This window comes from Desmodus rotundus, chromosome 13, assembly GCF_022682495.2.
Source record: "Desmodus rotundus isolate HL8 chromosome 13, HLdesRot8A.1, whole genome shotgun sequence".
NCBI lineage: Eukaryota > Metazoa > Chordata > Mammalia > Chiroptera > Phyllostomidae > Desmodus > Desmodus rotundus.
Window position 1 is genome coordinate 51197014 of NC_071399.1, and position 17219 is coordinate 51214232.

Sequence of the window (17219 nt, forward strand, 5' to 3'; positions counted from 1 at the left end):
CAGAGGGTCAACCAGGTGCTTCTTCAGAAGTTTCAGAAAACCTTCCTGAGGTTCTCTCCTTCCATTCCTTCTTCTAATTAATTTATCAAATATCTATTCACTGTATACTACAGTGGCTATCAAATACTGATGCACATTAGAATCTCCTAGGAGCTATTTAATAATGTGTGCTCCACAGAGTTAAAATCTGTTGGGGGTGGAGACCAGCATGTATTTAAAAAAAAAACCCTTCTCAACTTTGAGACTCTAATGTTCTTCAGCTGTTGACAGGCTGTGAGCCAGGCACAGAGGCCAGCCCTGTGGCTAAGAGAAGCAGATATCTGCCTGGGGGGCAAACATGCTTCCATATGTTGTATAAGTTCAGTAAGGAGAGCATTTGATTGCTTTGTAGAAAACTTACATTTTCTCCTTTTTTTAAAAAACAAGAAAGAGGCTTTATTTCCCTGTGAAGAATGATATAAATGTAGCCTGACTGCTGTAAAGTGCTACATGGGCACACAGGTCCTAATCCCTCTGGCAGGAGCAGGTTTAGAGTCAGGCTGTCTCATGTGCACTCCCTGCATTAAATACACATGGGTGTTGTACAATCTCTGGCCCCTAATGGCATAAATTGAAAGTTTACTGTCCACCCACAATTAGAGACCTGCTAGTAACTCCCCTACTTCAAGAGGAGAAATAAAAACCAGTTTCTAAAGTAAGAGAATTGAGTCCATTTTATGAGTATAATAGTTTTGGTGAGAAATCTGTTAACATCTACCCTAAAAGTAGATACATGGACAGTGTCTCAGATTATACTTGATTTTGGAAATGTTCTGTTTATCTTGAGTTGGAAGATGTGGGCCATATAGATTTGAAACCTTTAGTGTCCGAAATGAAATGGGCTAGGCTAACTTCCTGTCATCCAAGCAACTGAAGGGTAAAAGCGTGAAGATTGAAATAAAGGTGTTTGTTTTTTACTCCCTATAGAACACAAGTGGGCAGTGCAATAAGACAGCTGTATGTTAAAACTGTTTTGCACATCTCCAGTGCAGACAGCCAAAAACAACGTGCTTTTTATGCGTCTCCCCACCCACACCTTGAATAATAATTTTCCAAGACTTGGGGTGATTATGGCTTCATCCCTTGGCTCCAGGTGGCAGTTCAGCCCATAACCAAGTCCCCTGTTCTCTAGTCACTGCTGGGCCTCAGATTGCAGCAAATGGTCCTCAGTCAGCATCTAGGCCTCTGTGACACTCAGGTCTCTGGTGACTTGAAAGGCAACAATGAGGGAACTCAGCTGAGTCTTCTCATTGGTGGCAACAGAAAGTCTGTACTCAATTTCTGCCATTTCAGTCAATAAGTATATTCAAATTGAAATGGAAAGTCAATGCTATGCAGTAACAAGTGTATCTCTGTCAGGATATCATGTGATGCCAACCCCTTCAGAGGTCCAACTCCATAATGTTTCTGTAGGCTGTGGTGAAGTCTTGATTCAACTTCCAGTCCAAACGTTGGCAATGTCTGGCTTGAGCGGGTGCCCTGCACGGGTGTAGACAGTCTCCTCTGTCACTTTTCCAAAGACCATATTGGTGCTCTGCAAAGTGATCAGAGCCCATTGCACATCTCTACGGGAGAGTCACAAGTGCTTTCATCCCGTCTTCACTCATATCAACTTTCTCTTTACAACCTATTTCAGGCCTGGAACCATGAGTTCAGGAGTTAGGGAACTGAATCGGAACCTCACGCAGCAGGACTGTAAGGTGGGGATGATCTTTGACAGATAGTTACAGAGGAGGCAGAATCTGGTATTTTCAGTAAATTTCTCAGTCACTCTCTTCAAGGCGTCCTGGGCATCTTCAGTCATGGCATCAGCTTCATCCAGTATCATTAGTTTAAAGCCTTTCTTAAATATTGTCCTTGTGCTAGCAAAGCTCATATTTGGTCCCTGGATGATACCTATTCCTTGATTGTCTGAAGCATTCAGCTTCAAGACCATGGAACCGAAGTCTTCGTCTTTGTAGAGCTTTTCACTCAGGCTAGAATGGTGGATGTCTTTCCTGTCCCTGTGGGACCATAGAGAAGCAGGTGTGGCAGTTGGTCTTCACTGATAAATTTTTGAATGGTACTCACAATGTCCTAGTGAGAAATGAGATCATTCTGTGTCTGTGGCCAGTATTTTCAAACCCAGGGCAGGTTCCTGATCTGGGGTGCCAAGGCTGCTGCTGCTGCCTGTGCACTGAGGTGTCCATGGCAGGGTGATGAAAGTGCCTGGATCCACTGGAGTTGTGTAGTCTCCCAGGGGCCTGCACAAATCTCTACATTTTCTCCTTTTTACATGAACTAAGCAAATAACTTAACTGTTCCTGTGCCTCGAAAGTCCCTATTTTTATCCACCAGGTCCCCAAGCAAGAAATCTGTGGATAGTTTTTGAGGATTGCCTTCTTGGGCCATCGTCACTGTATTCCAGTTGCTCAGATCCTATCTTTCTATCTCCAGAAATATCTCTCAAATCTATTTCCTCTCTCCAGTCTCCACTGCTGCTGCCTCATCTGCCACAGACTGTAGTAATTACCTTGAAATAGGTTATGCCGCCTTGAGCTTCTCTCCCTGTGAGCTTACACTCCACTTCAGTAAGATTATCATTCTGAATTACAAATTTGATCCTGTTACTCCCAATTTGAAATACTCCATTAGGTCTCCACTGTCTACGGAAATCAAACTTTTTAGCATGGTCTGACTAATATCAGTATCATTCCCCACTATTCACCATTTTCCCCTAAAGCTCTAGTTAAACAAAATTACTCACTTTTCTACACCATGCCGTATAGCTTTCACCTGAGTTTCTTAGCTCATGTGTTGTTGATGCCTAAAACACTTTTTTTAAAGAGTTTATTTATTTATTTCTAGAGAAAGGGGAAGGGAAGGAGAAAGAAAGGGAGAGAAACATCATTGTATGGTTGCCTGTTGAGTGCCCCTTCCTGAGGACCTGGCCCGTAGCCCAGGCCTGTGCCCATACTGGGAATCAAACTGGCAACCCTTTGCTTCTTAGTCCAGCACTCAATCCACTGAGCCACACCACCCAGGGCTAAAACAGTTTTTAAAAATTTCTTATAATCAACCCTCCCATTTTCACCATCCATCCTTCGGGAAAATCTAAAATCACTTCCACTGGCAGAGTTTACTGGTTCTTCCATTGTAGAACCAGTAAACCTGTGTTTTTAATTAACCTGTGTTTTAATGAATGTACCCATTTATCTACATATCTACCTATATACTAACTTATCTGTCTAGCCCTCCCTTATCTGAAGTGAGTTTTTTGTTTGCCTAGAACTTAAAATGGTGCTACGCAGAGTAGAGGTTAACTAAATATTCACTGAATTAATGGGAAAAAGAATGAATAAACCTGAAACCAATTTGCTGTATCCCCTACTCATTGGTCCTAAATCTTATTTGACGTCTTACTTAACTAACCTAGACTACCATCTATATTTGCTTTCCTTCTAATATGTGAATATTACTGTCAACCTTTATCTTTTCTTCTTTTATATTTTCTTTTCTTTTTATAAAATTGTTGTTCTACTACAATTGTCCCAATTTTCCCCCATTGCTCTCCACTGCCCCGCCTACCCCCCTGCCCTGCTCCCACAGTCAATACTACCTTGCTGTTCATGTCCACGGGTCATTCATATGTGTTCTTTAACTAGGCCCTTCCCCTTCTTTCCTCTCATCCTTTATCGTTTTACCAAGCCACAATGCTAGTAATTTGCCCTTCCAAAACTGACACCAACTCTGGAATTTCAGTAATTATGGGGCAGTTTCCAAAATTGAATGAAATTCTCAAGGTCAAATAACCTAATCCTAATAGATTTGCTACAAACTCAGATTTGCAAGAGAGGAAAGTGGTTAGCATTTAATCTAGTACCATATCACCTTGGTTCCAGGATTGAATCTTACACTTGCTTTTTGTTCTGAGGATATCTGCTGCTAGCTCTGATGTCTTCCCTCTCCCTATTTCTACCATGATCTTGGGCTAAAATTTCATGCCTGCATTGTTTATTATACCCTTCCTAATTTATAGATTACTTTGCTTGTAGAAGGAGACACAAAATGGGAGTTGAACAATTCTGTCATCTTGTTATTTATTGTTAGTGGCCTTCCCAAAAAGTGTGTCTATTTTTCCTTGTTCCTTGCCTTTGGATATTTTAAAATATATTCCATGTACTACCTCTGATATTTTTCTAAAATATTCATGTATAGTCCTTCTGGATTTAGGCCTCTCCACTGTTCTAAGACTTCCCCCTGCCCCTTTTTGACTGTCTTTACTGTTCTGTGTTTCCATATATTTCTCTTCCTTTGAGAATAGATTGTAAGAGAAGTTCTTGTAAAGACATAGTGATTTCTGTAGTGACACCTCCTCTTCATTCACTGGAATTATGACAACAAAACTTCGCTAAATTTTTAAAATTTCTTTCATAAGTCAATGGCATGGATCTGATTAGAATTTATGTCCCCTGTCCTCACTATTATCAATGCCAGGCTGGTAGAGTAACTTTTTTTCTGAGTTCTGTTATCTTCATGTTGTCATTGACTTTTTCTTGCGTTTGGTCAATACTAAGGCTGTTATGTAGTTCTTCCCAGCTCTCAAAGGTTGCAAACAGAATTCCTGTCATTCCTAACCTGGCCTAATTAAACCATTGTAAATGATACCTAGTGTATTTTTTGGTCTCTTGGCTAATGAATTCTGAGATTACTTTCTATGCTGTAACAATGTGCTTTATTTTCTTTCTACTAAAATGATCTTATGCTTTGAGCAGTAAAATCTTAGTTTTAGTATTTTATGATTTAGTGAATAAATACATATTTACATTGTCAAGATTCATCTAATCTTTCCAGTCTATCTTTTATAAAAAAGCTCACTTTGGTTTCTAGTTGATAAACTAGATTTTTTATGTAGAAAAACATTTTACCTAGGAAGCATGAATTTAAATCCCTTGACATTTTCCTCAAAGCAACACTCTAGAGAATAAATCTACCATTGTCATTATATAGATGTGGAGAGCAATACAATCTGAATAACCTCATTTAAGGGCAAAGGAGTCAAGAGAGAGCCAGCTCTGACCTTCCACACACTGCATGCAAACCTCGGGGTTTGCAATGCCCTCCTTCAGCTGTCGGCCCACTTTCCCTCCCTCCTCCTAGTGAGGCCTTCTTTATCCTTCAAGATTCAGCCCATATTAGTCTTTGCTTCCCTGACACTGAGATGAAAAAAACACCTTTACCCTCTCCTCATCATACATTTTTACAATATTTTAAAAATATAATTGGTTGCAACACCTAGTGACTGACCCCCTATTGTGGAGACATACTGTATAAATGACAATAAAGACTGGTTACTAGGATAATTTTTTCTTAACCACTGTATTTTTCTTAAAAAATCATCAGTTACAAGAGTTTTCAAAATACCAACTGTATTTAATATTTTACACATTTTTCAAAAAGAGATGTATGAGTCACATTAGTTAATTTCAAAAGACCCAAGCTCGTTTTTTAGAGAGCAGTATTTAACTGGACCTGGTGCTGGTTGCAGTGGACAGTAGCTGTGCAGAGAGGACAAGTGCCAAGAGGATATTTTAGGAGGACCTGGCTCCCCACAGTCTCTTTTCTCCCACCTGTTTGTGACATTGTCTGTTAGAACTGGGACGTGGAGGAGACTATGCCTATTATGCTGCTAAATATAGTGAGTCCAGATGGTCAACCCATGTTCTGTTCAACAGACCACACAGTATCTTAATACTTTGTGGCAGTTTGTAACATGCAATACTACTAAGAATCCTGGGTTTTAAATTGCTGCAGGTCTCAAGCTTCCTGGCAGGAACAGCATGGTCCATCAGTTTTGGGCGTTAGAATAAATAGCAGGAAGGAAAATAAATTATATTTTCTGAAGAAATGTCATCATCATAAGTGACCACACAAAGCCCTACCATAGGTCTGTCTGCTGTGTATGCTGAGAACTTGATCATTCAAATTGTTCCCTGCCTTTCAATGTCTGGGAAATTAGTTGGAGAGAAAACACACACAGACAAACAAAGGGGCATATGGAATACTTATTGTGAAAATACAGTTGTTCTGCAGTTTATTTGTGGGTACCAGCTTAATTTGCTATACCTGTGCCATCAGAACATTTATTTACTCATTTATTTATACATAAGAAAGTATCTATTCTAGCCTCTTCCTAAGCAATAATATCAGCAAAATCTTAGGGTTCTTCTTCCTGACATATATGAGTTTGAACTTTATGAAACTGCCCATATCTGACTATTTTTTAACCCACTAAAACATTAATTTCATGGTTCAATGTAAATACAACTATTAAAAATTAAAATAATTAATTCATGTCTAACATTAAATTCCCAGACATACCACCCATGAGGAATTCTGTCATTAGAAGGAGCAGACAGGCATGAAGAGTTGGTGTTGTAAGGTTCACAGATGAGTTGGGCCTTGATGTGAGCCTAAACGGAAGGATGCGTAGAGCGAAAGGAGGAATGATGCTCAGGGGGAACAGCCATGAGTGACACATAGAGGAGGTAGTGTGTGCCAACAGTGAGAAAGGAAGCTGATGGACCAGAGAGAATGATCCTCTCTCCTCTAACGTAAATTTTTAATCCTTGCACTTATTTGAAAAGCTTGCTTTCAAAGCATATAAGTGAAGCCTTATGACCTTTCTGAAGTTTTCAGAAAATTATTCTCTTAATCGGGGTCATGTATTTCTATTTGGGAGTAGGTGTTTGTCAGCAAAGTGACTGTGTTGGAAAGAGCTGTGTAATTTAGTACAGGAGGTATGAGTTTGCCTGTGTGAAGACAGCTGCATAGAATGGGAGGCTTCCCGGCACGTTCCCCTTTAGGGAGTTAAGCTTTCCTGCCCACAAATCCTGCCTATCAAATCCTAGTGAAGGCTGTCCTGCCAAAGATAGCAGCTGTGGGGTGAAGCTCTCAAGAACTCTCTTTGCCATTCCTGTGGATGTCCTTCTATTTTTCTGGCCCTTCCTTACTGCGTTGAAAACTGCAGCCTCAGGCGTTCCACCTTACCAGGTGCAAATAATGGGTAACCATCCAGCACATTCCTCTGAGCCTACCCTGAGGGTCAATCAAAGGTCGCCTTCTCAGGATCAGTTTCCACAGCTGCCCTGCCTGTCAGGCCCAGGCTTAATGCTACCTGAGGTGTGTTCCAGCAGAGATCATCGAGGCATCTGACCACGGGCCATGGAACAAAATGAACTAGATTTTCTTGGAATGAAAAGACAACAACTGTGCTCTAATGTGTTGAAAAAACTCCCTGGGTTCTTCAAGTGGTACAAATGTGCTCTCCTTATTTTTAGAGCTTCCTGTATAATTTAGGAAATTATGGGTAGGTCTTATTATTTCCTTATATTTAAAGCAAATAAACTTGTATGTGTTTTAGTGATAATTTATTGGAGTTTGCTATCTACTGTTTGTCATTTGTGTTTAGCAAAAAGAAGAAGGCAGGGTTGCTTGCTTCCTTGAGTTAATGGTCTCTAGATCCCAAAAAAGCTTGAGGTTCAAATTGGATATCAACAATAACCACAAAAACAACCTGTAAATTAATCTCAGAGCCAAGATGAGAGCTAAATTTTATATGAATTCTTATAATGTCACAGTCATTTTCTTTCTTGTGGGTCCAGGGAAACTGTAACTCCTGGTGATGATTATATACCATTTTTCTTAAAGATACAGTGAATTTCATTTGCTTAATTGAGTCATTCAACAAATTTGTATATGTTCATTTAAAAATATAAACTTTATTATTATTCAGTATGGTGAATTCAAGAGATTAGAAGAGGGCCCCAGAAAAGAGAGTCTGTTAGAGTTCCTAAGAGGAGAGAACATGCCCACAGCACAGGAGGCCACGCCGGAGGCACCGGGGCCTGTAAGGTGCAGAAGGAGTGAAGAAAAAGTGTTGGCAAGAGGTTTCATGGTGGTTTCCCAGGGAAGAACTGGTGAAGTAGGATATACAGCCTTAGAATTGGCAAGTTTGAATAATTTCAGGGCTCTGAGGTACAGGGGCTGGCTCTGTTTTTCTAGTTTTTGGCCCTGAAGGATAGTGGTTTGGTATGTGAGCCCCAGAAGAGAGATGATTGAGGGTATGAGCTCTGGAATGTTGGTTTGCATCTGAAGTGTGTGCTTCCAGGTGTGTTGTTTGCTACCTCTAGGAACAGGCTAGCCCTCTAGTGTCAGCAAGGCCTCAGATGTCAAAGCATCATGAAATACAGAAAATAAAAAACACAATTAATACAGTATTTTTATGGTGTGTGTGTAACTATGTACACACATGCAACATACACACTCACAATATTTATTCAGTGAATTCGTGTGTGGGGAGGGAAGGGAGGATGCATGTCCATTGTGTGCCAGACACTGTTTTGGCTGATGGAGACTTAGGAGGAAAGATACTTTAAAGTTTCAAAAGTCAGCCTGCACTTGTGGAAGCCCAGCTTACTGAAGAAATAATTGTGTAATAGAACCTTTGAGGCTGAGAAATCCTATAGAGAAATAGAACTGGTAGAAAGACAGAAGGTAAGTGAAGATGCTATTTTAGGTAGGTCAGGAAAGGCCTTCCTACAGAGGGTGATATTTCAGCAGAGAAGGGACTAAGAGGAGCAAGCAGGGTCATTGTACATGTATCTGGAGGAACCACAAGTGCAAAGTCACTGAGAGAAGATAATGCTTCTCAGGCTCAAGGAAGAGTAATAAGCTCTCTGTTCTGGGAGCTCCAGGGGAAAGGGAGTTGTAGCAACTGAGGTTGCCAAGGTGACCAGAAGGCAAATACTGAAGGAGCCTGGAGGCTACCCAAGAGCAATGGGAAGCTGTGCATGTTTCTGTGATTCTAGAAACTTACACCATCTGAAGACAAGAGATCAGCTTTAGCCTCAAAATGCAAATGAAGTAGTCATCACCCCACTCCATTTTCTTATCCTCTATACTATCAAATGTTTTTATATTAATTTGCGATAATTCAGTTTGCAAATGGGGGAGCTTAATATCTTTCTCCCTAAAAGCTCTAAATTTGAATTTTTTTTTACAGTTTTAAACATGTCAAACAAATAAAAATTTCTCCATGTAATACAAAAGGACAGCTTTAGGTCATGACTGACATATACCTCATAGATGGCATTTAAGTGAAATGAAATACAATTTTAAAAACTGCCACACTTCTGTAAATCTGGAAGAAAAATCTGTGCTCAACAATTTGCTTTTATTTTCTACTTAATCATGGTGTTTTTTTTACATATATGTCATTTACTAAATATAAAGTAAAATCCTTATATACCACACTTACCATAAGAATGCCCACAAGAAAAACCTTATTTCAAATCTAATTATGGGCACTGTTCCTTCATTAAAAATTCTTGGGGTTTCTGAATGTGTCACATAAGTCCTGGAGTCGCCATTATTTCCCCAGCTCTTTTACAACTGCCAGTTCTGATCTGAATTTGAAAACACCCATATCTAAATAAGTGTTCTCTGAAGAACAAAGGAAGGAAGGGAAGGAAGGAGGGGAGAAGGAAAGAAGGAAGGAAGAAAGGAAGGAAGGAAAAGAAAAGAAAGAAAACTAGACTTTCTGACCAAATGTGCTGCAATTTCCCTATTTATTTTAAGTATATGTAGGTAAATGGACAATCTTCTGTTAACCTCAGCATCTTGTTACTGCTATTAACTCTTCCTCTGAGCAAACTTTAAATGTGTTATTAACTAATAGCTGGTCAGTTGTTTTGTCTTAGGTAAAGGGAAGAAACTGAAGAGTAGCTCACTTAGCTGCTTTTTTGTTCTAACCCTAACACCTCTCCCCTCACATTAGTGAGGCATGAGTCATGTACCACTTATTAATACCGTGCATGTTGCTTGCTGCAGTGGAAAAGACAAGCCATGCTTTGGAGCTAAATGCTTTAGTTAGTCTCCATGTTGAGCCCCTATTGCTTATACATATAACAAGACTGTGATCACATATCATGGAGAAAATGTACTTTTCTGGATTTCATATATAAATATATAACCATCATACTTAATATATTTCAGAAATCACTTTTTCTGCTCATATAGACTAATTTTTTGCAATTTAATTTAGCAAAGCACTTGCAAATTCAGAAACAATTTGAGCTTAATACAACTCTGATTGGAATGGTGCAGCTGTAACCTCTATTTTATTCTGAATCACATTTTCAGTACTAATTCACATGTTCTCTTTAATTTGCTGTCCTTCCTAAAATGCTCTGCTCATCTCCTTGGTTCCCAAGTGTGTGATCGAAGGGCAGACAGCATTTCCAAAAGCCCCTACCTTTGTTCTGAAGCTTCTTTGCTGGAGTAAGACAGCAAGATTACTGGCTTTTCCATCTGTTTAGTCTACTGGACCACAGGAGTTTACAGACCAGAACACGCTACAGAGAAACCCCTGCCACACACTGGCTCGTACCACCTAATTTATTATTCTGGTGTTATTTGTACCAACAATGAATTAAACCAAAATACTGATAGAGATTAAAAAAAAAGATCAGAATATGTACTTTTGGGAGGGAATAGGTGGTGTGAAAATGTGCTCACAAAATTGTCCTTGGTGGACTTTTGCTGCTATTTTAAAATCAAAAGAACTCCTTTATGAGAATCTATCTGAAGGGATCTGGACTTTAACTATCAAAATGTCCCGCAGTGTTGCCAGCTATGTTTCATTTCTTTCAGTTCTTCCAAAAGGCGTTATGCGTTTAGCCCCTCAGATAACTTGTGAGACGAGGATTGAAGGCACAACGTGGAAAAGCTCAGGAAACTGGCCCACAGAGAGCTTGTGACAAGAGCTCTCCTATGGTATGCAAATTGTGCTGCCACACTGCTGTGCACATTTTAATAGGAGAGGCAGAAAAAGGGATGTCCTCAGATCAGCTCTCAGGGCTAAAGTGTATCTTCACTGGGAATGAAAATGTAAGTGTCAACATGGTAATGAACCTGATAAGTTCACAGTGAGACTTTGATTCAGTTGTACATCATGCAGTAACATAGACCCTTGTGCTTCCCATGTCTCCAGTATGTTGGTGCTCCCTTGGAAAAGAAATTAGAAGTTGGGATTTCTGGTTTACATAGCTTGTGGCTCTACCAAGTTCCACAGTACCTTCACTTTCTACTTTCTGTAGCTCTTGTTCATGGCGGCTGCAGAATTCTAGGCCTGCCTTGTAGCTAGCTGCCACCGTAATTAGATAGCTTGTGTTAGAGACACCATGTCGGGGAGAAGTGAGGGTAGGATGAGAAGGGCTTCTGGCACAAAGAGGGTGGAAAGAGGAGTTAGTAACCCGACTTTACCTCCCAGGCATCCCATTCATATGGCCCTGACCAGCCTTTCCACCTCGCCCTTCTATCTCCTCCTACTATTATGTTTTGTTAGGGCGTAGAAGGGCGGTGGGTGTTGGTGAAGGAGCTCTCTACACAGGGAGAATAGTTCCAGGGAGTTCTTGAAGGTGATAATACTTATACCAACCTCTCAGCTCAAAACACAGATTTACTCTCAATATATGTATTTGGACAAAATTAAGCCCAGTTTGGGCTAAGGTGTCTGTGAGGCTTTCCAATAAAATCTAACCCATTGAAACTCAGGCTACATACAGATCAACCATAGGCGGACATCTCATACCTTTGTTCTCCAGGACTCTTCTTTTCTCTAATGCACAATTAATATTGTGACCTTAGGAAAAAATGGGCTTCTTAATAAAGCATGGATCTTGAAATGTTTTCCAGCAGTGATTTCTGCTGATTTGCTCAGATTCTTTTCCTTGCCTACTTTATATCTGAAGTAGAAGGGTTTAGATGGCTGGCTGGGCCCTGATGAGGGTCATGCAAAGACACAACAAAGCTTCTGAGTCCTGGTCACTGTGGGATCCCCAGACCGTGCTCTGCCTTGCTACCACAGACTGTCTCCCAGCACAATGCTGATGCTGGCATTTTCCCTCCAAGCAACTCTGGCTTCATGTTTTCTTACTGCTCACTCTGCTTGTTATTGGGAGGGAGTAATCTTAGTGAGTCCTTCCTTCCTACAAGCCTAGCAATACATTAATAAGTAGGTATATTCAGAATGTAGCTGTTGTTTTCTTATATTAAGCAGGCTCCTAAGAATGTGTAGTATTGGGGGCTATAGCATGCCCAAATCTGCTCACGCTTTTTAATTTGTAAACTCCTTGAAGACGGGGTCTGTGTCTTACCATTAGATAGCCGATCCCAAGCACAGTGATCTGCATTCAGTAAGCATTAAATCCAGATAGATCTCTTGAGTGAATGCATCCCCAGAAGAAGAAGCTAATTCTTTTAACCCAGACTCTCTCTCTTTCTCTTTCTCTCTCACCCATCAAACCAAGAGGGAGTTCCTACTCTGGCTCTTTGTTGGAGAGAACCTCAGTTCTGCAAATCTAGAACAGAGAGGTCCAGGCCCAAACAGAACCTTGGGCTATGCCATTCATTAGCTTTGTGACCTTGGGTAAATGGCCCAAATCTGAATATTAGTTTTCTTCTTTTGTAAAAAGTTGCTAATAGCCCTGGCTGGTGTAGCTCAGTGGATTGAGCATGGGCCTGTCAACAAAAGGGTAGCTGGTTCGATTCCCAGTCAGAGCACATGCCTGAGTTGTGGGCCAGGTCCCTAGTGGGGGTACATGAGAGGCAACCACACATTGATGTTTCTCTCCTCTCTTTCTCCTACCCTTCCCTTCTCTGTAAAAATAAATAAAATCTTTTTTAAAAAGTTGCTAATAACATCTGTTTCATAGGTTGTTGTGGGTTTTCACATAACCACATATGTGGGACTGTTATATAGTAAGTTATTTTCCCAGTGGCTGCCTCTGAGGAGAAGGGACGACAGAATGATATTTTTCCTTTTACTCTAAAACTTTAGCTTTTTTAACTCATTACAAGTATTAGTGTTGGTAATAATACCTTTTAAAATTAAAATGTCCTTAGACTATTAGTTCCCATCTACCTAATATGTATTGAAGTTTATTCTCCAGTGGAAAAGAAATGTGTCACTGCATTTTCATGCAATTTTCAGTACTGGAGAAAAGGACAGTTGAACTGGCTGGTAGTTAGGAATGGTAGCAAGAGTTTGGGGAATGTCTGAATGAGGATGGTTAAAGTAAGAGTTTGGTGTTCGGAGATTACCCTGTGGGAATTCTAGAAATGATGGTGCATTTAGCTTTAGATTATGTGTCTCACTGTTTTTAGCTTGTTAATAAAATAATTTGTGTTGTAGAGTTTGTGTCAGGTTGATATGCTGGGTAAGGACATGAACACATGTCTATTTCAGCATGCAAGTAATAAGACCATTATCCTAATTGCATCAGTGTTCAAGGCCTGGTGAATATCGGGAGTTGACTGCACTTCTCAAATACCATCACTTCATATACCGCACTGTGTAACCACCAATTACTGGTTGTGTTCTTAGTTATTATCTTATAATAAACATTATCTCATTATAAACCATAAATTTTAGAATTGCATGAGAGTGAGAATATCACAGGACTTAAAGAACAGAAGATCTTTTTCATTAAGACTCGAAAGGAAGAAATGTTGTAATGTTAGTGTGAATTCTTTTTTTTATTCCTGCCCACCCTTTACACCCCCTCCCACCCACATTCTGCACCCCCCTTAGTTCATGTCCATAGATCATATGTGTAAGTTCTTTGGCTTCTACATTTCCTGTACTATTCTTAACCTCCCCCTGTCTATTTTCTACCCATCATTTATTCTACTTATTTCCTGTACCTTTTCTCCCATTCCCCCTCTCCCCTTCTCTGATGATAACCCTCCATGTGATCTCCATTTCTGAGACTCTCTTCTGGTTCTAGTTTGCTTAGTTCATTTTTGGTTTTGTTTTTTCTCAGATTTGGTTGTTGATAGTTGTGAGTTTGTTGTCATTTTACTGTTCGTATTTATGATCTTCTTTTTCTTAGATAAGCCCTTTTAACATTTCATATAATAAGGGCTTGGTGATGATGAACTCCTTGAACTTGACCTTATCTGAGAAGCACTTTATCTGCCCTTCCATTCTAAATGATAGCTTTGCTGGATAGAGTGATCTTGGATATAGGTCCTTGCCTTTCATTACTTTGAATACTGCTTTCCAGCCCCTTCTTACCTGTAAGGTTTCTTTTGAGAAATCAACTGACAGTCTTATGGGAACCACTTTGTAGGTAACTGTCTCTTTTTCTCTTGCTGCTTTTAAGATTCACTCCTCTTTAATCTTGGGTAATGTAATTATGATGTGCTTTGGTGTGTGCTTCCTTGGGTCCAACTTCTTTGGGACTCTCTGAGCTTCCTGGACTTCCTGGAAGTCTATTTCCTTTGCCACATTGGAAAAGTTCTCTTTCATTATGTTTTCAAATAAATTTTCAATTTTTTGTTCTTCCTCTTCTCCTTCTGGCACTCCTGTGATTTGGATGTTGGAACATTAAAAATGTCCTGGAGGTTCCTAAGCCTCTCCTCATGTTTTTGAATTCTTGTTTCTTCATTTTGTTCTGGTTGAATGTTTATTTCTTCCTTCTGGTCCAAACTGGTGATCTGAGTCCCGGTTTCCTTCCCTTCACTGTTGTTTTCCTGTACATTTTCCTTTATTTCACTTTGCATAGCCTTCATTTTTTCCTCTATTTTGTGACCATATTCAACCAATTCTGTGAGCATCCTGATTACAGTGTTTTGAACTGTGCATCTGATGTAAGGGGCAGAGCCTTAGGTATTCGCCAGGGTGGGGCAACCCACATCACTGTGTTGTGACACTGTAAGTGGGGGTGTGGGCAGAGAGGGAACAGTGCAGCTTGTTCAGCTCTCAGCTAGCTTTATGTCACTTCTTCAGCTACCCACAAGCAAATTGGGTCCTTCAGGTGCTGATTTCCAGTTTGGTGGGTTTTTTAGGTTTTAGGACCTTGTAGATCTCTCCAATGAACTCTCCTGTAAGGCTGGGAGTTTCTCCCTCTGCCTCAACCCCCACAGATTTTTTCAGTCATAGGTTTTGAGGCTATATTTCCCCACAGTGGAAACCTGGGTTGCACAGTCTGTCTCACTCCCCAGTTGTTCCTCCTGATTTATTTGCACACAAATGTGTGGCTGCTCACTCTGCCAGCCACTGCCTTGCCTCCAGCCTTCTTCACCCCGGGTGCCAGTGTCTGCCCCTCCTACCAGTCTGGATGAATGTGTCTTCTTTAACTTCTTGGTTGTCAGACTTCCATACAGTTTAATTTTCAGTCAGTTCTGGTTATTTTTTGTCTTTAAATTTGTTGTCCTTTTTTTGGTTGTGAGAGGAGGCACAGTACATCTACCTACACCTCTGTATTGGCTGGAATTTGCTAGTGTGAATTCTTTTAAAATATTTGCTTATGTGAGTTTAAGCCATCTAGCTGTGAAAATAATAAACCATAGTAGCAATAGCACTATGCTGTAACTCCCTCAAAACACATTTGGCATAATTTTTATAAATAACAAAACCATAAATAAGTGTGATTACACTAAGGTAACATGAATTTGCATTCAGAGCCATGGGTCAGATGTTTTTCTTTCATATCTATGTTCTTTAGGGACAGTTTTTGCTTGCTCTGCCACCTTCCCCTGATGATCTGTAAGTAATCTGTGAATAAAAGCTGGTGATGGCATTTGATACTGAACTGAGTGTGGCAAATTTTAGGGAGATATAGAGATTTGTTTCCCTGACAAGTAGTTGGCAGGAGGGACACAGCCAGTGCCTCAGAACAGCCATTTGAAACCTTAGTGGGCTCTAGGCAGCAGCAGCTTTTCTTTTAGAGGCCTTGCCCCACACCGCATGGAACATGGAATACAGTTACATCTGACATTTGGTTAATTTTGTTTAGAGGACATTTGGACAAGATTTTTATAATTTTGCTTTTGAAATTATTTGGCTACAAGTTACTCCCTTCATTTAAAACCAACTTTGATTTCTCCAAAATTGCTCAGGAATTTTTTTACAAAATGAGAAAGCCCCACTCACAAATGATTTTCAATGATAATGATATCTACATGAATATTAACTTTGATAATCAGAGAAGTTATAATGCAAACTTTATAGGTATTTCATTAAATAAGTATTTTTGGTAACTCATGTTTCATTGCAAGTTGACACAATATTTTCAGTTCTCCAACATTATTGTAGACCTTGAGCTTTCTGGGACTAATTGGTGATCCAAACACAGTTAGAAAAATAGGCCACTTTCCCAGGTGCAGATGGGTCCTTGAGCTGGAAGACTGGAGTAGAGAAAGATTCAATCTGAGGAGCTTAGTCCTCCAAATACCATTCCCTTGTAGGAAAGGATCTCTATATGACATTCTTAAGAGGCAAATATTATCTCCTACCAATGGGGAGAATGAGTTAACATGGGAGAAGATAAGGTAGAGAGCAGCACATTTTCACCTTTTTATGGAAATCTGTAACCAAGACAGAAAAGAGTAGAGAAGGAGTTACAGCTATAGCTGCAATGTTTACAGTGACCTTCAACCTTTTTTCAGAGCTGGAACCTTCCCATCAGCTTTTATTTCCCCCCCTTTGTGGAGCAGGAACCTCCATGGAGGTTTTCTGTGTTACCAAAGCCTCACTGGAATCACTGTGTTCAGGCAAGCCTTACTTCTGATGATAATCCCTGACCTCCAAAAGCAGCTAAAACATAAAGACCTTCGCCAAAAAAGAGCCAGAGCAATCTTCCTATTAACTTCTGAATCACAAATGTCCTTGGAGACTAGAACCACCTTGCTGTACCCCTCTTTTACCTCCAGGCTCAGCAAACTTTGGGCCCCAGAGGCCTTCCTCTTATCTGAGCACCCCCATTTAATCTTGCTGAACACAGCCAATGGCATCAGAAATGTGACCCATTTCCTCAGAATGCTTCCTACCAGCCAAGACCTTTCCAATTGGATAGCATACTGCACATGCATTTGCATCAGGCACTCATGCCACAGAACCTCTCCCCTGAGTAGCCCACCTGCATGAGGTAACCACACCATCTGTGAGTTCCATGGAGTAAAAAGGGCCATCCCAGGGAGTCCAAGGCCCCCACTGTCCTGCCCACTGGTTACAGAGCGTAAACAAGGCTGTGTGTGTGGCCATTTAGAGAAAGAGAAAACAAGGTCTCTAGCCCAGGGCAACTCACTGGAGGTGGGGTGTCCTGCTAGGTCTGTAAATCCTAGGGCGATCTTGA

At 40.4% G+C, this 17219-nt stretch overlaps 1 protein-coding gene and 1 pseudogene across 20 annotated transcripts in view; one reads left to right on the forward strand and one right to left on the reverse strand.

The window, feature by feature from the left end:
* The window catches only part of ENOX1 (ecto-NOX disulfide-thiol exchanger 1), a 609204-nt gene that overhangs the window by 351409 nt on the left and 240576 nt on the right, over positions 1-17219 (forward strand). The window lies entirely within an intron of this gene.
* On the reverse strand, positions 1217-2228 carry LOC112311166 (replication factor C subunit 5 pseudogene; annotated as a pseudogene).